Source organism: Ornithorhynchus anatinus, chromosome 2 (assembly GCF_004115215.2).
Source record: "Ornithorhynchus anatinus isolate Pmale09 chromosome 2, mOrnAna1.pri.v4, whole genome shotgun sequence".
Classification (NCBI taxonomy): Eukaryota; Metazoa; Chordata; class Mammalia; order Monotremata; family Ornithorhynchidae; genus Ornithorhynchus; species Ornithorhynchus anatinus.
Window position 1 is genome coordinate 147,903,521 of NC_041729.1, and position 22,774 is coordinate 147,926,294.

The window sequence follows — 22,774 nt, forward strand, 5'->3', positions numbered from 1 at the left end:
ACAGGTGAGGTTTGACTTGAAGAAGATACCTTCCGCTCCCTAGCGATTGCCCAAGCTAGAAACGGAATGGGTAGGCCTCTGCTTGACTTTCCTTCCTAGAGTCGTGACTGGTAGAGGATTGGAAACTCTGCAGGTGCAACTGTGAGAGGAAGAAGTGGTATGGCCTCTTGGAAAAAACATAGGTCTGGGAGTCAGAGGACCTGAGTGCTAATCCCAGCTCTACCAGTTGCTTGCTGTGTGATCTTGGGCAAGTCATTTACCCCCTCAGTGTCATAGTTTCTTCATCTGTAAAATGGTGACTCAGTCTGTTCTCCCACCTACTTAGATGGTGAGCCCTACACGTTGGACTCTGCGCACCGTGAGCACTCAATAAATACGATTGAATGAATGAATTAATGACTACATCTGACCTGGTTAACTTATATTTACTCCAGGACTTGGGACAGTGCTTAAAATATTGCAAGTGCTTAACAAATAAAATTGCTGGGTGCTCAACAAATGCCATAATTAATATTATTATTTAAAAAATTAGAGACAGTCCATATCGCACATGGAACTCAGTATAAGAGAGAGGAAGAACAGATAGACATATCATCACCATTTTAAAGATGAGAAAAGTGAAGCACAAAGTGAAGCGACTTGCCCCAGGTCACAGCAGGCTGGTGGTGAACCCCAAGGTCTCCTGAATCTGAGGCCTATGATTTCTTTACTAGGCAATACTGCCTCTTAATTCTGTTATACTTTCCCAAGAGTTTAGTATAGTGCTTTGTACTATACCTTTACCAACAGATACCTTTACTAACACTACTAATTTTTTACTACTACTAATAATAATAATAATAATATGGTATTTGTTAAGCGTTTACTATATGCCGAGAACTGTTCTAAGTGCTGGGGTAGATACAAGGTCATCGCATTGTCCCACGTGGGGCTCACAGTCTTAATCCCCATTTTACAGATGAGGTAACTGAGGCACAGAGAAGTTGGGAATGCCCAAGGTCACACAGCAGACAAGTGGCAGAGCCAGGATTAGAACCCACGTCCTCTGACTCCCAGGCCTGGGCTCTTTCCACTGAACCACACCGCTTCTACTACCACCACCACTCCCAATACTACCAGTAGAAGCAGCATGGCTTAATGGAAAGAGCCCAGGCTTGGGAGTCACAGCTCATGGGTTCTAATCCCGGCTCCGCCATTTATCAGCTGTGTGACTCTGAGCAAGTCACAACTTCTCTGGGCCTCAGTTACCTCAACTGTAAAAGGGGGATTAAGACTGTGAGCCTCAGGTGGGACAACCTGATTACCTTGCATCTACTCCAATGCTTAGAACAGTGTTTGGCACATAGTAAGTGCTTAACAAATACATTATTATTATTACTACTACTACTGAAGCAGCGTGACCTAGTGGTTAGAGCATGGCCATGGGGAATCAGAAGAACCTGTGTTCTAATGTTGGATTTCGGTGGGTCACACTCTTGGGTCAAATCCAGTGATGACTTGGAATCTGATTTTTCATCGGCATTGAAAGAATCACTTTGTTTAACCAAGCGGGCGTTTGAGAAGAAAGAATGATGAGAGTAGTCAGGTAAGGTCAGGGGAATTTTCTGGGGACTGAAATAAAGGAAATTTTAAATAAGGAAGAAAGAGGTTTTATTTGAATGTTTAAAAAAAGGGTAATAAAGCATACTCTGAAGAAATACAGCAAATGGAACACCAGCACAACATAAACCTATAGCTTGATTATTTTAAAATAGAGATATCAGGATAAACATAATATCATAAGAGAGAGTCAAAAGTAGGGTCAGTACTGCAAATGTAGAGCCAGAAAAACAGCAAAAGTGTTGATGTAGCAAAATAGCACTAGTGTTGATGTAAAAGGAATTATGAGAATGAATTTGTCAGTAGAACAGTGCCTGGCACATAGTAAGCACTTAACAAATATCACCATTATCATTATTATTATCTCAGCCCCTCCCAGTGACAGGATACCATTCAACCATCAGCAGTGACATCTTCAAACCTCTATATGTGGGTATTTGTTTATATATATTTATATATATACTTGTTTATATATATATAAATACCCACACATAGGTTTATTTATATATATATATACGCAAATATATATCACAAATATATATTACAAATAAATATACCATAAATGCAAAAATGTATATGCCCCCCATATATATATATATATGTATATATATATATATATATATATATATATATATATGCCCCCCATTTTTGCATTTATGGGATATTTATTTGTATATATCATACACATGTAATTATAGGATAACCAGTTTTAGAATACCCATATCATTCTGCATGACTTTATATGCTTACATTTCCCATAAAGATTGAGTAGGTCACTTATGAAAGATAGCTAAATGAAAGATGCTATTAAAACCTTTCAGATAAGTCCCAAAACTAAAAAAGTCATTCATGAGAATTACCAGGAGAAAACTTAAAATTTTACAATGTAAAATTTGTATACAGACAAAATTCCTTAAATAGTCTGGGAATAAGGAGGTATTTGGACTGCACAATTCCAAATATTTTGAAAAGTCTTGAACACACCACCATATCCCATATTTTCACAACTTCTCCAGGATTCTATAATTTGTATTAATGTAAATTGGACTGTCACTTATACCAGACCAACAATTGTCAATCATATTTATTGAGTGCTTACTATATGCAGAGCACTTTACTAAGCACTTGGGAGAGTAGGATATAACAATACAATAAGAGCTGAGCCTCGGACCGTCCGGACCCACGCCCGTCTCAGCCTTTCACAACCTGGACCTCCGCACCCCCGCTCGGGAACTCCGACACTACGGATCTTCACCCCCACAGACCCCCAGCCACCAGCTTCCAGTCCACTCCCCACCCCCCTCGGGCCCAGGGACATTGCGCTCCCCTTCTCGATCCTGGGGACATTGTGCTCCCCTTCTCGGCCCCAAGGACACTGTGTCCTCGGGGGACATTGTGCTCCCCAACCGCTCCCCCACTCCGCCCGAGGCGGCCATTTTGGGAAGGCCTCACTCCCTCTTCCCTCTTGAGGTGATTCATCTCTCCCGCCCCCGCCCCGGGCGACGACGTCCTTGTTCTCACCATGTTACCTTACCTTAGCCGCCGCCCACAGCCGCCACCCACCCCGGACAACCTCAGGGCCCCCCCGCCGCCACAGGGTTATTTGGTCATGAGCTCTGGGACTCTCTCGGCCGCTGGCCGCTTGACTTGGAGTCTGATCGGGTAGGGTCGGCTCGTCCCCCGACCCTGGTCATCGCCTGCTTATTAACACTATTGTAGTGTGCTTTACTGTAGCATGTTGCTATATTTGCGATCTCGCTTTTTATTGTTTATTGTCGTCAGACTTTGAATTTGATCAGGTCGCCCCTTAATCGAGTCTACCCCCGACCCTGATCATCACCCCTTTTATTAACACGACTATACTGTATCATACTGTATCATGTTGCTATATTAGCACTACTGTATTGTATCATATTGTATCATGTGGCTATATTACCGATTTCGTTTATTACTGTTTATTGTTGTCAGTGCTGCCACCCACCTCTCTGGCCTCGCCATGTCCCTCCTCCCCCCCTCCCCCCCCTTCCTATCCTCCCCTTCCCCTTCCCCTCTCTCGCTCAGCTCTTCCCCGCTCTCTCCTCTGTCTCCTCCCCCCCTCCTCTCTCCCGCCCTAGAACCCCACTTTACCAGCGCTACCCCTCTTCCCCCTCCCCCTACTCTTCCCCCCACCAAACCCCCTCTTCACCCCCTCCCCCCTTCTCTCTTCCCCACCCATGCCCCATCCCAGTCCTCTTGTCCCACCGCCACCCCTCATCCCCCTCTCCTCGTCCAGGGCCCCGCCACCTCCTTCCCATCCAAACCCTCCCCTCCCCCCGCCCTTCCCCCCCTCCTCCCCTTGCACCCACAGCTACTTTCAAGTGTGGCCTCTGGAACCCCCGCTCTATTACAGGCAAGCTACCTTTCGTCCATGACCTTTTCCTCTCCCGCTCTCTCCTCCTCCTCGCCCTTTCGGAAACGTGGCTCTCTCCCGAAGACACGGTCTCCGCCGCCGCTCTCTCCGGCGGAGGCCTCTCCTTCTCCCACTCCCCCAGACTCACCGGTAAGGGAGGAGGCGTCGGCTTCCTCCTCTCGCCCCGTTGCCGCTTCCGCACTATCCCTCCTCCCCCCTCCCTCTCCTTCCCCTCCTTCGAAGCCCATATCATTCGCCTCTACCACCCACTCCAGTTTCTTGTCGCCGTCATCTACCGCCCTCCCGGTCCCACCTCCGACTTCTTCGACCACCTTGACCCCTTTCTCACCTTCCTCCTCTCCTTCTCTCTGCCCACTCTGATCCTTGGAGACTTCGACATCCATACGGACGTACCCGACGACTCCTCTGCCGCCCGCCTGCTAAACCTCCTCGACTCTGCCGACCTCCTCCTCCACCATACCGCGCCCACTCACCGACTCGGTCACACCCTCGATCTCGTCATCTCCTACCGCTGCACTATCTCCTCCCTCACCGACTCTGAAATCCCTCTCTCTGACCATAACCTTCTCACCTGCCTCATCTCTCACACTCCCTCCCCCTGCAGATCTTCGCTACTGCCCCACAGAGACCTCCGCTCTCTCGATCCCATCCGTCTTTCCAATAGCCTCTCTCCTCACCTCGCCGCCCTGTCCTCTCTTCCCACTCTCGACGAGCGGGTCTCCGCTCTCGACTCCACCCTCTCTACTCATCTCGACTCTCTCGCCCCCCTTTCCCTCCGCCGCTCTCGCTCCACTAACCCACAGCCCCGGATCACCTCCTCCGTCCGTCTCCTACGCTCCTATGCTCGAGCTGCCGAGCGCCGCTGGCGAAAGTCCAAGCACCGAGCCGACCTCACACGCTTCAAATTTATCCTTTCCTGCCTTAACTCTGCCCTCTCCTCCGCCAGGCAAAGCTTCTTCTCCTCCCTCATCGACACCCATGCCCGTCACCCCCGCCGATTGTTCCGGACCTTTAACTCTCTCCTTAGGCCCCCTGTTCCTCCCCCTCCCCCATCTCTCACCCCCAATGATCTGACCACCTATTTCCTCACGAACATCAACACGATCAGGTCTGAGCTCCCCAAAGGCACCCCTCCGCCTCTCCCCTCCCCCCCACCAACCCCCTCCCCTACTTTCCCATCCTTCCCTGCAGTATCCTCAGAGGAGATCTCCTCCCTCCTCGCAAGTGCCACCCCCTCCACCTGCGCCTCGGACCCCATTCCCTCTCACCTTCTTAAAACCATCGCCCCTGCCCTCCTCCCTTCCTTAACTTCTATTTTTAACCACTCAATCTCCAAGGGCTCCTTCCCCTCTGCCTTCAAACACGCCCACGTCTCCCCCATCCTAAAAAAACCCGCTCTTGACCCCACTTCCCCCTCCAGTTATCGTCCTATCTCCCTACTACCCTTCCTTTCCAAAATCCTAGAACGAGTCGTCTACAATCGATGCCTAGAATTCCTTAACTCCCATTCTCTCCTAGACCCCCTCCAATCTGGCTTCCGTCCCCTCCACTCTACCGAGACTGCTCTCTCTAAGGTCACCCGTGACCTCTTTCTTGCCAAATCCAATGGCTCCTACTCCATTCTGATCCTCCTTGACCTCTCTGCTGCCTTTGACACTGTCGACCATCCCCTCCTCCTCCATACCTTATCTCACCTCGGCTTCACGGACTCTGTCCTCTCCCGGTTCTCCTCTTACCTCTCTGGACGATCATTCTCGGTCTCCTAGGCTGGAGCCTCCTCCCCCTCCCATCCTTTAACTGTTGGAGTTCCTCAAGGGTCAGTTCTTGGCCCTCTTCTGTTCTCCATTTACACTCACTCCCTCAGTGAACTCATCCGCTCTCACGGCTTTGACTACCATCTCTACGCAGATGACACGCAGATCTACATCTCCGCCCCTGTCCTCTCCCCCTCCCTTCAGGCTCGCATCTCCTCCTGCCTCCGGGACGTCTCCACCTGGATGTCGGCCCGCCACCTAAAACTCAACGTGAGCAAGACTGAGCTCCTCATCTTCCCTCCCAAACCCGGTCCGCTCCCAGACTTCTCTATCACCGTGGATGGCACGACCATCCTTCCCGTCCCGCAGGCCCGCAATCTCGGTGTCATCCTTGACTCGTCCCTCTCGTTCACCCCACACATCCTATCCATTACCGAGACCTGCCGGTTTCACCTCTACAATATCGCCGAGATCCGCCCTTTCCTCTCCACCCAAATGGCTACCTTACTATTACGGGCTCTCGTTATATCCCGGCTAGACTACTGTGTCAGCCTTCTCTCTGACCTCCCTTCCTCCTCTCTCGCCCCGCTCCGGTCTATTCTTCACTCCGCTGCCCAGCTCATCTTCCTGCAGAAACGATCTGGGCCTGTCACTCCCCTTCTTAAACAACTCCAGTGGTTGCCTATCGACCTCCGCTCCAAACAAAAACTCCTCACTCTAGGCTTCAAGGCTCTCCATCACCCTGCCCCTTCCTACCTCTCCTCCCTTCTCTCTTTCTACCGCCCACCCCGCACGCTCCGCTCCTCTGCCGCCCACCTCCTCACCGTCCCTCGGTCTCGCCCATCCCGTCGACCCCTGGGTCACGTCCTCCCGCGGTCCTGAAACGCCCTCCCTCCTTACCTCCGCCAAACTGATTCTCTTTCCCTCTTCAAAACCTTACTTAAAAATCACCTCCTCCAAGAGGCGTTCCCAGAATGAGCTCCTCTTCCCCCTCTACTCCCTCTACCATCCCCCCTTTACCTCTCCGCAGCTAAAGCCTCATTTTCCCCTTTTCCCTCTGCTCCTCCACCTCTCCCTTCCCATCCCCACAGCACTGTACTCGTCCGTTCAACTGTATATATTTTCGTTACCCTATTTATTTTGTTAATGAATTGTACATCGCCTCGATTCTATTTAGTTGCCATTGTTTTTTATGAGATGTTCTTCCCCTCGACGCTGTTTAGTGCCATTGTTCTTGTCTGTCCGTCTCCCCCGATTAGACTGTAAGCCCGTCAAACGGCAGGGACTGTCTCTATCTGTTGCCGACTTGTTCATCCCAAGCGCTTAGTACAGTGCTCTGCACATAGTAAGCGCTCAATAAATACTATTGAATGAATGAATGAATCAATGAATACTTCACTCTGCTGTCCGGACCATTTTTCTGCAAAGACATTTAATCCATGTTTCCCCACTTCTTAAGAAACTCCAGTGGTTGCCCATCCATCTCCACATCAAACAGAAACTCCTTACCACTGGCTTTAAAGCACTCATTCCACCAAGCCCACTCCTATCTCACCTCACGGCTCTCCTATTCCAAACGCAGCCCGCACAATTTGCCCCTCTAATGCCAACCTATTCATTGTACCTCAGTCTCATCTATCTCAACACTGACTTCTTGCCCATGTCCTGCCTCTGCCCTGAAACACTCTCTTTCTTCCTATCCAAAGGACAATTAATCTTGCCACCTTCAAAGCGTACTTTAAGACACATCTCCTCCAAGAGGCCTTCCCTGACTAAGCCCTCTTTTCCTTTCCTTCCACTCTCTTCTGCATCACCCTGACTTGTTCCCTTTACTCATCCACCCTCCCAGCCCCACACTACTTATGTACATAGCCATAATCTATTTATGTTAATGTCTCTCTCCCCCTCTAGACTGCAAGCACGTTGCTGGCAGGGAAGGTGCCTCTTATAATGCTATACTGACCTCTCCCAAGTGCTTAGTACGGTGCTCGGCACAAAGTACTCAGTAAATATGATTGAGTAATAGACTGTAACCTCATTATGGACAGGGAATGTGTCTGGTAACTCTTCCAAGCACTTATTATATTATTCCGCACATAGTAAGTGCTCACTAAATACCAGTGACGATGATTTGTGACTTCCTGTTTAAATTACAATACAGAAGATACAACTCGATGATAAAATGTCATTTCAACTCCTTCAAAATAATATGTCTTCCCCTTATCTATCTTTCCAATAAATACAATTGATTGACTGATTTCATGAGTTGGTTCAAAAACAGCCCTAGAGGTGAAAAAACAAATTTTATGACTCTTGACCTCTATAAATTCCATGGCTTTACCATGTTAAGTATCATTATCCTTACTTGATTTTATGCCACTTATTGCCTGACTATTCAGAGAGGTGCAGGCTTTTTATCTTAATTCCTTTAGAAATTGCTTAAATCCTTAGAAGCATGGCTCAGTGGAAAGAGCATGGGCTTTGGAGTCAGGGGTCATGAGTTCGAATCCCAGCTCTGCCACTTGTCAGCTGTGTGACTGTGGGCAAGTCACTTAACTTCTCTGTGCCTCAGTTACCTCATCTGTAAAATGGGGATTAAGACTGTGAGCCCCACGTGGGACAACCTGATTCCCCTGTGTCTACCCCAGCGCTTAGAACAGTGCTCTGCACATAGTAAGCACTTAACAAATACCAACATTTTTCTTATTATTATTAGAGCTTGGTAATTCTAAGGAAATAAAACATGTACTCTGCTCAACAGAGCACATACCAAATTGGTCACATTAATAGAGCAAGCAAGATAAAAATGCTTATCCATCTGTTGCATTTATTATCAACCCCTTTAATGAGGACAAGGTCACAGGAAACTATTGAGCCTGGTAGATTCCAGAGAAGGCAGAGAAGAGTGTGCTAAATTAATGGATGAAGTCATCCTTCATTATCATCCTTCCTTCAAAATGTCAGTGAAAGTAGTCCTCTTTCATCTTTCAGATATCGCACACCATATTTTCAAATAAGAGGAAGCAGTGTGGCCTCGGGGAAAGAACCAATACAACATAATTAGCAGATACAGTTTCTGCCTATAATGAGTTTACAATCTAGAGGGGGAGACAGGCATTAATATGAATCCCGGTCTCACCTTCACAATATCGCCAAGATCCACCCTTTCCTCTCCATCCAAACTGCTGGTACAAGCTCTCATAATATCCCAGATGGATTACTGTGTCAGCCTCCTCTCTGATCTCCCTTCCTCCTGTCTCTCCCCACTCCAGTCTATTCTTCATTCCCCTGCCTGAATCATCTTCCTATAGAAAGGCTCTGGGCATGTCACTCCCCTCCTCAAAAACCTCCAGTGGTTGCCTATCAACCTTCACACAAAACAAAAACTCCTCACTCTTGGCTTCAAAGCTCTCCATCCCCTTGCCCCCTCCTACCTCATCTCTCTTCTCCCTTTCTACTGCCCACCCTGTAGACTCCGCTCCTTTGCTGCTCACCTCCTCATGGTCCCCCGTTCACGCCTGTTCCACCGTTGACCCCTGGCTCACGTCCTACAGCTGTCCTGGAATGCCCTCCCTCCTCACCTCTGCCAAACTAACTCTCTTCCCCTCTTCAAAGCCCTACTGAGAGCTCATCTTCTCCAGGGGGCCTTCCCAAACTGAGCTCCCCCTTTCCCTCTGCTCCTCCTCCCCTCCCCCCCACCCTCTGCTTTTCCCCTTCCCCTCCCCTCAGCACTGTGCTCATTTATATATATTACCCTATTTATTTTGTTTTTGAGGTGTATATCTCCTTGATTCTATTTATCTTGATGATGATGTCTTGTTTTTGTTTTCTTCTGTTCCGCTTTGCTGTCTGTCTCCCCCGTTTAGACTGTGAGCCTGTCACTGAGCAGGGATTTTCTTTATCTGTTGCCGAATTGTACATTCCAAACGCTTAGTACAATGCTCTGCACATAGTAAGCGCTCAATAAATACTATTGAATGAATGAATGAACATGGGCCTGGAAGTCAGAAGACCTGAGACTAAAATCAGGCCGGCCACTAATCTGCTGTAGGACCTTAGCCAAATCACTTAATTGAGTTCGAATCCCAGCTCTGCCACTTGTCGGCTGTGTGACTGTGGGCAAGTCACTTAACTTCTCTGTGCCTCAGTTCCCTCATCTGTAAAATGGGGATTAAGACTGTGAGCCCCATGTGGGACAACCTGATTCCCCTCTGTCTACCCCAGCGCTTAGAACAGTGCTCGGCACATAGTAAGCGCTTAACAAATACCAACATTATTATCTTTCCCTCAGTTTCCTCAACTGAACAGTGGGGATTAAATCCTAGTACCTCCTACCTAGAACTGTAAACCCCAAGTGGGACAAGGACTGTGTCCCATCTGATTATTTTGAAGCTAGCTCCTCCATTGCTTTTTACAGTGCTTGGCATATACTAAGCACTTAACGAGTATCGTAATTATCATTAACTACTATGAGTCAGTAAGGGAAACAGACCTTTCTGCACTTGGCCAAAGGCAGCACTGCCAACAAACCCGAGGAAGGAGAAATCAATACACTCTTTGTTATGTTCTTATTTCTGATGCATTCATATTAAGCTCTTCCAACAAACTGGTTAAGAAATTTCCAATTCCTTGAAGCTAGGGGACTAATTATAACTGCAGCACTTCAAAACGGTTATTCTGACATCATGCTTACCCATGGTATATTATGACCTGTGAAAACATTCAAACATCCGAAAACACCGCAAAATTCCAGTGTCCCTTCCCAGAGATGGTGATCCAAGGAAGACATTCTTAAGCTAATTACCACTCTGCTGTGGTCATCCAGGAGTTTAAAAGGGAAAGACCACTGAATTTACAGACAAGCAATTCAAGATCTAACAAGGAGGGAAAAAACGCATCATGTATTACAAGGAGAGTGAAAAGAAAAATATGGTCACTGAACAAGGAACCACTCCCATGTAAGCACGTTAAACAGGTATTCAATTCTGTAAAACCCTTAGAGCAATTAAAAGTAAATGAGCACATAAATTAAATAACTGGTGTATATTTACAAGGCAGGTAAAACTAATTCATAACAGCTGGTAGTACAGAAATTCAGTTCAGTTGATTCGTTTATTCATTCAATTGCATTTATTGAGCGCTTTCTGTGTGCATAGCACTGTTCTAAGAGTTTGGGAAAGTACAATATGACAATAAACAGTGACATTCCCTGCCCAAAACGAGCCGTTTCTTCTTCATTATTTTTGATGAAATGCTTTATTAAACTTCTCAAAGACCCCACCTTAACAGGCTTCCTCCCTTGACTTCATTGCTCACTTCAGTTATCACCCCACTCCCTCCTACCATTCCTCTACAAACTCCTTGATCGAGCTGCCTACACCTGATGTCTCAAACTCCTCTCCTTTTCCCCTTCAATCTGGCTTCTGTCTCCTTCACTCCACAGAAACCTCCCTCTCAAAGGTCACCAATAATCTCTCTCTTGACAAATCCAACAGCCTCTAATCCATCATAATCCTCCTCATCTCTCAGCTGCCTCCGACACTGTGGACCATCTCCTTCTCCTGGAAACGTTACCCAACCTCAGCTGCACTGACACTGTCCTATCCTCATTCTCTTCCTATCTCTCTGGCTGCTCATTCTCAGTCTCTTGCATCGGCTCTTCCTTTGCCTCCCACCCCCTATCTTTGGGTATTCATCAAAGCTCAGTTCTGAGCCCCCTTCTGTTCTCCATCTACACCCAATCCCTTGGAGAACTCATTCTCTCACATGGCGTCACCTACCATCTTTATGTAGATGTCTCCCAAATCTACACCCCCAGCCCTGATCTCACTCCCTCTCTCCAGTCTTGCATTTCCTCCAGCTTTTAAGATATCTGTACTTGGATGTCCTACCATCACCTCAAACTTAACATGTCTAAACCACAACTCCTTATCTTCCCACACAAATCCTGTAGCAGCATGGCTTGGTGGATAGAGCACAGGCCTGGAAGTCAGAAGTCACACATGTCTGCTGTGTGACCTTGGGCAAGCCGCTTAACTTCTCTGGGCCTCAGTTACCTCATTTGTAAAGTAGAGATAAAGAGTGTGAGCCCCATGTGGAACAGGGACTGTGTCCAACCTGATTAACTTGAATCTACTCCAGTGCTTAGAACAGTGCCTGGCACCAAGTAAACGCTTAACAAGTCCCATCATTATTGTCATTACTCCCCTAATTTTCCTGTCATTCATTCAATCATATTTACTGAGTGATTACTGTGCACAGATCACTGTACTAAGCACTTGGAAAGTACAATTTGGCAACAGATAGAGATAATCCTTACCCAACAGTGGGTTCAAGGACTCGAAGGGGGAGACAGAAAGCTAAACAAAACAAGTAGACAGGCATCAATAGCATAAAAATAGATAAATAAAATCATAGATAAATACACATCATTAATAAAATAGAGTAATAAATATGTACAAATATACACAAATGCTGTGGGGAGGGGAAGGGGTAGAGCAGAGGGAGGGAGTAGGGGTGATGGGAGGGAGGAGGCAGCAGAGGGAAAGCGGAGGGCGCAATCTGGGAAGGCTACCTAGAACAGGTGAGCCCTCAGTATGGTGGGCTTTGAGAGGGGAAGAGAGGTTAGTTTGGTCAGATTTGAGGAGGGAGGGTATTCCAGGTCAGAGGTAGGACCATGGGTCAGGGGTCGATGGCAGGACAGGTGAGAATAAGGCACAATGCAGGAGGTGAGGCGCCAGAAGAAGTGGAGTGAGCAGGTGGGTGTAGAAGGAGAGAAGGGAGGTGAGGTAGGAGGGGACCGCAGGTGAATCGGAGAGCTTTTGAAAGTCAATAGAGAGGAGTTTTTGTTTCATGAGAAGGCTGAATAGGCAAACACTGGGAGATTTTTGAGGAGGGGAGTGACATGCCCAAGCATTTCTGTAGGAAAGATAATCTGGCAGCGAGTGAAGTATAAAAACTGGAAGCAGGAGAGACTGGAGGACGGCCGGAGATCACGAAAGGAAGGCCATGTGGCATAATCCAGTCGGGATATGATGAGAAATTGTACCAGCAAGGTAGCAGTTTGGGATGGAGAAGAAAGGGCAGATCTTGGCGATGTTGTGAAGGTGAGACCAGCAGGTTTTTGATGACAGGTTGGACGTGTGGGTGAATAATAATAATAATAATAATGTTGGTATTGTTAAGCGCATTACTATGTGCCGAGCACTGTTCTAAGCGCTGGGGTAGATACAGAGTAATCAGGTTGTCCCACATGAGGCTCACAGTTAATCCCCATTTTACAGATGAGGTAACTGAGGCACAGAGAAGTTAAGTGACTTGCCCACAGTCACACAGCTGTCAGGTGGCAGAGCTGGGATTGGAACTCATGACCTCTGACTCCCAAGCCCGGTGCTCTTTCCACTGAGCCACACTGCTTCGAATGACTGAATGGATGAATGAGAGAGCAGAGTCAAGGATGACGCCAAGGTTGCAGCTTGTGAGACAGGAAGGATGGTAGTGCCGTCCACAGTGACAGGGAAGTCAGGGAGAGGACACAGTTGGGCAGGGAAGAAAAGGAGATCAGTTTTGAACAGGCTGAGTTTTAGGTGGCGGGCAGACATCCAGGTGGAGACGTCCTGGAGGCAGGAGGAGATAGGAGCCTGAAGGGATGGGGAGAGAACAGGGGAGGAGATGGAGATTTGGGTGTTATTCATTCATTCAATAGTATTTACTGAGTGCTTACTATGTGCAGAGCACTGTACTAAGCACTTGGAATGTACAATTATCTGTGTTATCTGCCTAGAGATGATAGTTGAAGTTGTGGGAGCGACATGAGTTCACCAAAGGAGTGAGTATAGATGCAGAACAGAAGGGGACCAAGAACTACCCTTGTGGAACTCCTACAGTTAGGGGATGGGGGGGTGGGGGCAGGTGGGCAGGAGCCCGCGAAGGAGACCGAGAACGACTAGCCAGAGAGATAAGAAGAGAACCAGGAGAGGACGGAGTCCGTGAAGCCAAGGTGTGATAAGGTGTGGAGGAGAAGGGGATGGTCGACAGTGTCAAGGCAGTTGAAGAGTCGAGGAGGATTAGGGATAGAGTAGGAGCCGTTTGGATTTGGCAAGAAGGGAGGTCATTGGTGATCTTGAGAGGGCAGTTTCGGTGGAGTGGAGGGGACAGAAAGCCAGATTGGAGGGGGTCCAGGAGAAGAGCTGGAGTTTGAGGAATTCTAGGCAAGCGAGTGTAGACGACTCATTCTAGGAGTTTGGAAAGGAAGAGTAGGAGGGAGGATAGGATGATTACCTGGAAGGGGCACTGGGGTCAAGAGAGGGGTTTTTTAGGATGGGGGAGACATGAACATGTTTGAGAAGCAGAAGGGAAGAAGCTGTTGGAGAGTGAGTGGTTAAAGATGAAAGTTAAGGAGGGAGAAGGGAAGGCTTAGAGTTTTTATAAGGTGAGCGGAATGGGGTTCGACAGCACAGGTGGAGAGGGTGGCACTTGAGAGGAGGGAGAAACACCACCAGGATGTTCACATGAGTCCAACTAAATCCAGGTAATTTCTTTGGAGGATCCAGATTCCTTGCAGGACCCTCCCAGACTCTTGGGAACATGAAGTGGCTTCTGACCTGCTAGACGCAACAGCAGAAGCCAAGATGGAAGGAAGGAGGCTGGGAATTTAAAATATAAATATAATACAAGGGGCAGAACAGCTGAAAACCAGACAAACAGATGTAAAAACTAGAGAAACTGTCACGCTAATACAGGTATTTGTCCTAAATACACACAAGTAACACATTTTCAGCAAGAATTTCACATGTGCATTAAATGCAATATTTAAATGCCCACATTTCAATGGGCTACTTAAAACCAGGTAGTACTGGTTTAATGCAGGAATTTTAGGGGCCATCATCCAGGAACTCAGGCTAAGGAGTCTCATAGAAATAAACCCATAATTATATACATTAAGGTATATACATCGGATGTACGGTCTAGGGTTTGAGTGTATATGAAAACAGGCTATTTTAAGTTAAAATAAGGATATTTTGAATACTGTATTCTACATGTTTTAAGACAAATGCATCTACGAAATGGGTTTAATGTTAAATAAAATGCAAGTTTGGTATAGCATTACAATTTAACTTAAACTTTAGTACTCACCTGTTACATACTTAAATATTCATTTCTTTAGTTTACAGTATGCCATTCATCACATTCAATAACTTCTATGGGAATGCCATGAAAAAATTCTATTATTTTAAATAGAAAAGTCAGTTTCTACACAAAGTCCCTTAAATCCAACCTTTCACTTCCATAAAGTCCCAAATGAGATTTAAGGTAAACTCTAATGAAATTCTCGTTATGGAAATCTCCTCACTAACTCTGCAAGTTCTATTGCAGTAATCTAATCGTTAACTGTAATGTAGCTGTTGACTGTGACTACGTTTGTCTTTCACAACATTCACTAACCTCTAATTTAGGTGGAATATTTTGGGGAAAATTCAACTTTTTTAAAAGTAACTTGGCTCTTTTTCTTTTCCTTTCAAAATCAATTAAGAATGTTAGCCGGCCTTTATCTATAGAATAACAGAAATGGTATTTATGGAGCACAAGGTACTGCACTAATCTCTTGGGAAAGTACAACAGAGCATGAGACCAGTTCTAGCCGAAAAGGGATTACAGTTTTAAACGGGAGACAGACATCAAAAATATTAACACAATACACTCAGAATAAATTGAACGTTCAGTTGAAACAGTATGTGCACAGTTGAAAAGAGTGGGGATACATAGGTAAGTGCTGACTGTTGGGTTGGATACGATTCTGGGTGTGAATAAAGGCTTGTAGGAAGCAGCATGGCCCAGTGGATGCAGCATGAGGCTGGGAGTCAGAAGGACCTGGGGTTCTAATCCTGAACTCCACCTCTTGTCTGCTGTGTGACCTTAAACAGGTCACTTCACTTCTCTGGGCTTCAACTACCTCATCTGTTAAAATGGGGATGAAGACTGAGAGCCCAGTGGTGGGAGAGGGACTATGCCCAACCCAAATACCTTATATCTATTCCAGCTCTTAGTATAGTGTCTGGCATAGCAGTAAGCACTTAAATAGCACAATTTATTATTATTATTTCTTAAGTAGTAGGATTTAAAGGGATTTTTGAATCAGGGAAGGAGTCTGTTCTGGCAGATTTGGGGGAGGAATAGACTTCTACTGGCAAGGGGGCAGAGCAGGGAAGAGAGAAGCAGGTCATGGGGAGGGCCCAGCGCGGAGACTGCAACCTGGGGAAAAGTGGGTCAGAAGACCTGAAAAGTAAGATGCAGACAGCTGGAGGAGAATGTCCAACCAACTTTTGTATGAACTTTTTATTTGAGGGAGAGAGAGATGGCCAACCGCTCAAAAAGCAACATGACCTAATCAATAGGGAAGCAGCATGACTTAATGGTTAGAGCACAGTCCTGGGAGTCAGAGACATCTGGGTACTAATCCCAGCTCTGCCACTTGTCTGCTAAGTGACCTTGGGCAAGCCGCTTCCCTTTCTGGGCCTCAGTTACCTCATCTGTAAAATGGGGGTAAAAAGCATGAGCCCCATGTGGGACCTATTTACTTGTCTCCACCCCAGAGCTTAGAACAATGCTTGCCAGATAGTAAATGCTTAACAAGTACCATAATTATAATAGTAATTATTATTATTATTATTGGAGCACAGGCCTGTAAGTCAGAAGGACCTGGGACATGGTCTATGCCCAACCCGAATAACTTTTATCTACCCAAGCGCTTAGTAGAGCGCCAGGCACATAGTAAGTAATGCTCAACGAAGGCATTACAAAAATTAAAAAAAAAACCCAAACCCTGCCATTTCTCCTCTGAATGTTTCCCCACTTTCAAGGCCCTTCTGAAATCACATCTCCATGAGGTTGTCCTCACTTCCCCATTATGGTAATAATTAATGATAATTAGGGTGGACATCATCCATGTCCCACATGGGGCTCGCACACTTAATCCATATTTCAAAGATGGGGTAACTGAGGCACAGGGAATCTAAGTGAATTGCCCAAGGTCACACAGAAGAACTTGCCTTCTCTGTGAGACAAATCCTCCCCCCAGTCCTCCCCCCACCACACCCCCAGACTGTGAGCTCACTGTGGACAGGAACTGTCTCTTGATTGCTGTATTGTACTTCCCCCGAGCACTTAGTACAGTGCTCGGCACACAGTAAGTGCTCAATAAATATGATTGAATGAATGAATGAAAAGTGTCAGAGCCAATATTAGAACCCAGGTCCTTCCCAGGCCTGTTTTCTTTGCACTAGACCACGTTGCTTCCCGTTGCTTCATGCTGCTTCTATGAGCAATCTTTTTTTTTTGTATTTTAAAGCAGGTCAATGCAAGTCAAAGATGTGGAAATAGAGGAAATCAGAAAGTAAAGGTGCATGGAGTTATTAGGAACTAACTGTAGGGAGAAGGGAGAAAAACAAATGCAGGTATAAAAATTGAAAGAAATTGCTTTAAATGTAGTCCTAAGGAAAGTCATTGGGAAACAAACATCTCCCAATAGCAACAGACTAAGGTAAGAAGAAATTAATTCTTTAAAATGGAGGAAAAAAATTGAATTCGCCTAAGGTGTCAACTTTCAATTTACTGCTAAGTAAATCAGAAAGTTATTAAAGGAAATATTTAAACTATGTAACTCGATTTTGTTGTTCTCCTATTGGCGGGATTATTTAATATGCTTTTACAAGTATTTTTCTCTAATTAACCTCTTTAATCAACTGGCTATATCTCTTACAAAGGCAGCATAATTTAGTTCAATGCATTTTTTCAAGTTCTTTATTTATTTCAAGAACTTAAATTATTCTTGCAGTAGCTTAGAGTTACATACTAACTTGTGTTCCTAAAATAGTAAAGGCCAGAAAAGTCACTTTTTTGTAGTTTATTCTCAAGTTTATAATATAAATATTTAATAAAAGAGAGGGGAGAAGGATAAAACTATTACCCCCCAAAAAATTTTTAAACAAAGTTTTTTTTGTTTGAGGAATATTAGAATTGGTATTTTATACAATAATAATAATAATAATAATAATGTTGGTATTTGCTAAGCACTTACTATGTGCCAAGCACTGTTCTAAGCGCTGGGGTAGATACAGGGTAATCAGGTTGTCCCATGTGAGGCTCACAGTTAATCCCCATTTTACAGATGAGGGAACTGAGGCACAGAGAAGTTAACTGACTTGCGCACAGTCACACAGCTGACAAGTGGCAGAGCCGGGATTCGAATTCATGACCTCTGACTCCCAAGCCCGTGCTCTTTCCACTGAGCCACACTGCTTCTCTACATGCTTCTTTATAACTTTGATTCTGAACTGTAGACATGGCCAGCCCAATGCTCTGGGTCAATATCTTTAAAAAAAAAATTACTTTTAATTTTGAATCTAAACTAAAGAATCTAAATAGATTATTGCAAGATTCTGTCACTCTCTGGATAGCAAAATCACAAAATAAATTTAGAATTTTTTTTGTCTCATCTTTTTTTCCCCCTCTGTCCTTTTTAAAATAAAAACTCTTTACAATGCATTATAGGACCCTAAACAGTCTAGCTTTAGGCCTTTCAGGATCCACTACTAGACACAAGAGCTGTTGCATCATGACACTGAAGTTGGGGCCTCTTAGGAGTATTACTCCAAACTGGGATCAATAATAATCAATTCATACTTAGGTTAAACCAAAGAAAATAAGATTAATAGTTCCAACCAGGAACAGGTTGAGAGCCCCAAGAACTGTGGCTGAACCAGATTCCAAAACAAGGTAATAACCAAAGTAAGAATTTAATCAGAACCACCAAGATATTTTAAAAAAACCTAAAACATAAAAGGTTTACAAGGTAACGTTTTAAAGCTGCTGAAGTTCAAAACTGCAAGGGCTTCACACACATGATTTTCAAACCTGGTTAAGTGATCCTCTGACTCTCCCACTCCTAAACTTTAAGCTCGTTGTGGGCAGAGAACATGTCTACCAACACTGTTATACTCTACTCTCCCAAGTGTTTAGTATAGTGCTCTGGCCATAGTAAATACTCAATAAATACGATTGGATTGATGAAATGTGAATAGAAAATATGAATTTGTAAACCATCAAACTATCAATAGTATTTATTAAGAGCTTATTGTCCTGTAATCAGTGCTTGGAAGAGTACGATAGTATAGGTAGACATGATTCCTGCCTTCAAAGAGCTTCCAATCTAGCAAGAATGACAGACATTAAAATAAAATTGAGGGGAAGCTATAGAGTAGAGATATATGCACAAAAATGCTATTGGGTAAGGCCTAAATGATTACATGGTACAGACCAAATGCTTGGGTTACCAAGTAAGATGGGAAAACTTGGATAGGAAGATGAGAGATTAGTTAAACAAAGGCTTGCTGCAGATGTAATTTTAGTAGGGCTCTGAAGAGGATGAGAATGGTGGGCTGTCGGATATAAAGTGGGAGGGGGGTTTTAGGCAAAGGAAGGGTATGAGAGAGGAAAATGAAGGAAAATGAAGCACAGTGAGTAGGTTGGTATTAGAGGAATGATATGTGTGGGCTTGGTTGTACTGGAGAGAAGTGTGGATAAGTAAAGGGGAGAGAGGTTATTGAGTATGTTAAAGACAGTGTTAAGGAATTTCTCCTTGAAATGGAGATGGATGAGCAACTATTAAAGGTTTCTGATGAGTGGGGAGACACACAGTGAACTACGTTTTACAAAAATTTGTTCATTCAATTACATTTATTGAGCACTTATTGTGTGCACAGCACTGTACTAGGCACTTGTGAGAGTACAATACAGCAATAAACAGACATATTCCCTGCTCACGAAGAGCTTACAGTCTAGAGAGGGGGAGATAGGCATCAGTACAAATAAATTATAGATATGTAAAATATGTGCAGTGGGGAGTGAGGTAGGAAGCAGAATGTGGGAAGTTGGAAGCAGGACAACAGTGAGGAAACTGATGCAGAAGGCAGAATATGACGAGTATTTGGACCAACTTTAGCACAGTGCTCTGCAAGCAGTAAGCACTCAATAAATATGACTGACTACTGTGGTATCTTGATGATTTCCTACTATAAGCCAGTCTGCACACTTTACTCCACTAACACCAACCAACTCTCTGTATCTCCGTCTCGTCTACCTTGCTGCCAACCCCACTACTGACCCTTTTCCCACATCCTCAATCTGGCCTGGAATTCCTTCCCCCTTCATATTCGAAAGACTCTGCTCTCCTCATCTTCAAAGCCTAACAATAATAATAATATTAATTATAGTATTTGTTAAACGCTTACTATGTGCCAAGCACTGTTCTAAGCCCTGAGGTAGATATAAGGTCATCAGATTGTCCCACATGGAGCTCATAGTCTTCATCCCCATTTTACAGATGAGGTATTTGAGGCACAGAGAAGTGAAGTGGCTTGCCCAAAGTCACACAGCAGACAAATGGCAGAGGCGGGATTAGAATCCATGTCCTTTGGCTCCTAAACACAGGCTCTTTCCACTAAGCCACGCTGCTTCTGCTTCAAAATCACATCTCTGCCAAGAGGTCTTCAACTAAGCCCTCATTTCTCCTATTCCCTCTCCCTTCTGCATCATCTATGCCCTTGGATCTTTATTCTCTAAGTACTTGATATTCACCCATATCGGTTTATGTACATTTATGTACATTTATGTAATTTATTTTAATGTTGTCTCCCACACTAGACTATAAAGTCTTTGTGGGCAAGGCACTTTACCAACTTGACTACTCTCTCAAGCACTTAGAGAGTTCTGCACAAAGCAGGGGCTCGGTAAATACCATTGACTGATCTATTAGAGGTGAAGGGGTGGATTCTAGACACAGTTTTAAATTTTTACTTTACTATTCTGTACTTCCTATGACAACCTCTCAGGGTCACAGCTGGAGAGTCTCCAGTAGTCCATCAGTCTTGGCTATGGGAGGGAGAGTCAAGCAGAGGCCTGTCCGTTCCATTCCTAGCTTGGCCAATGGCTAGCGAGTGGCAGGCAATCTGCTTCGAGTCAAAACTCACCTGTGCTGGGCAGCAGCGGCATGGGAGAGAGTCAAGGGCGCAGACTCAAGTTTACTGCATGGAAGGCAGCAATGGTCAACCACTTCCCGAATTTTTACCAGGAAAACTCTATGGATCCACTACCAAAATGATTGCAGGTGGAGAGCGGGGCATTCCGGGAGAGATGTGTTCATGGTGCCTCTACGGGTCGGAAACGACTCAACGGCATAAGACTTCCTATGAACCAACTATAGAGAGTACCCTAAAATGCTACTTCTACTTCTAATTTAGATTGACGTTACCCTGATCCCTGAGTAGAGTTCATATAACCTTTTAAAAAACCCAGAAATAATGAAGTTAATAACGCAAAGGTAATGGAATGCAACCCAAAAATCTAGCCAGTTCCTTAAAGTGGGCATTCCTAATTGCTGCCTGTCATGCACAGGTTGTATCCAGCGAAGAGAAGTCTCTGAAGTAGCAGTAAATGCTGCAATCATCTATTTTTCCAACACCTGTTTCCTGTCTTGACTCCAACCACACAGGCTGTTCATTATCTGTCTGGAGAAAAGCCAACAGAATGTCTATGTCTTCAAGATCGCTCATGAAAAACACCTTTTGGGAAAGCAGGTGGTAAGTGGTCTATCAATCAGTAGCACTTATTGAGTTCTTACTATAGGAATAGCACTGTAGCAAGCACTTGGAAGAGCACAATATAACAAAATTGGTAGACACGTTCTCTGTCCACAGCAAGCTGGGCAGAAAATAGGGAAGAAAGTTAAGTGGCCTCCTCAAAGACACACCATAATAGTAATAATAATAGTAAAAATAATAATTATAATGGTATTTGTTAAGTGCTTACTATGTGCCAGGCACTGTATTAAGCCACTGGGGTGGATACAAGCTAATTGAGTTGGACACAATCCCTGTACCTTGTGGGGCTCACGGTCTCATCCCAATTTTACAGATGAGGTAAATGAGGCAGAGAGAAGTGAAGTAACTTGCCCAAGGTCAAATAGCAGACAAGTGGGGGAGCCAGGATTAGAACCCATTATCCTCTGACTCCCAGGTCTGTGCTCTTTCTAATGAAAAGTCACAGGAGGCTAAAACAGGCAGCAAGTAGCTAAAGAAAGGAATCAAATAGCAAGCACAGGGATTAGGATAAATGTTGGAGCAGACACAATACTTTTTTTTTTATTTGGGACTCTGTCACCTTTACCTGTTTAGAGAGCCAATCAATTACCTGAACCATATGGCTTGACATGTGAATATATATGTTATCTATACACAGAGAGGCCTTGTGGAAAGAAGACCTGGGCATAAGGAGACCTGTGTTCTAATCCCAACTCTGTTCCTTGCCTGCTGTATGACTTTGGGCAAGTCACTTAACTTCTCTGTGCCTACCTGTAAAATGAGAATTAAGTAACTATTCTCCCTCCTACTGAGACTATGAACTCCATGTGGGAGGGATTTTGTCTGACCTTATTGGTCTGGTCTCTACCCTAGTGCTTAGTACAATGGAGTAGTGGATAGAGCATGGACCTGGGAGTCAGAAGGTCATGAGTTCTAATTCTAGCTCCTCCACTTGTCTGTTGTGTGACCTTGGGCAAGTCATTTCACTTCTCTGTGCCTCATTTACCTCATCTGTAAAATGGACATTAAGTCTGTGAGCCCCATATGGGACAGGGACTGTGTCCCACCCAATTTGCTTGTATCCACCGTAACGCTTAGCAAGCGCTTAACAAATGCCAGAATTACTATTACAGTGCTTGATACATAGTAAATGCTTTATGTTATTATTATAAATATAAACTGTCATGCACTATTTTTAAAAACTTCAGGACAGAGCATCTCTAAGCAAGTTCAATATTGTTTGTTAAATTCCAGGTGCATCATCTGGATTTCTAAGTAGTAGAAACAGTCAGTGAATTATAGGGATCAGAGCAACCGCTAGAACGCAAATATTTTACTCCACACCCCTGCCCTGAGGCAGAAATATATTCACACTA

At 44.9% G+C, this 22,774-nt stretch overlaps 1 protein-coding gene across 9 annotated transcripts in view; it reads right to left on the reverse strand.

Annotated features, from left to right (window-relative positions):
- Nucleotides 1-22,774, reverse strand: part of KIF21A (kinesin family member 21A) — a 152,362-nt gene that overhangs the window by 90,591 nt on the left and 38,997 nt on the right. The window lies entirely within an intron of this gene.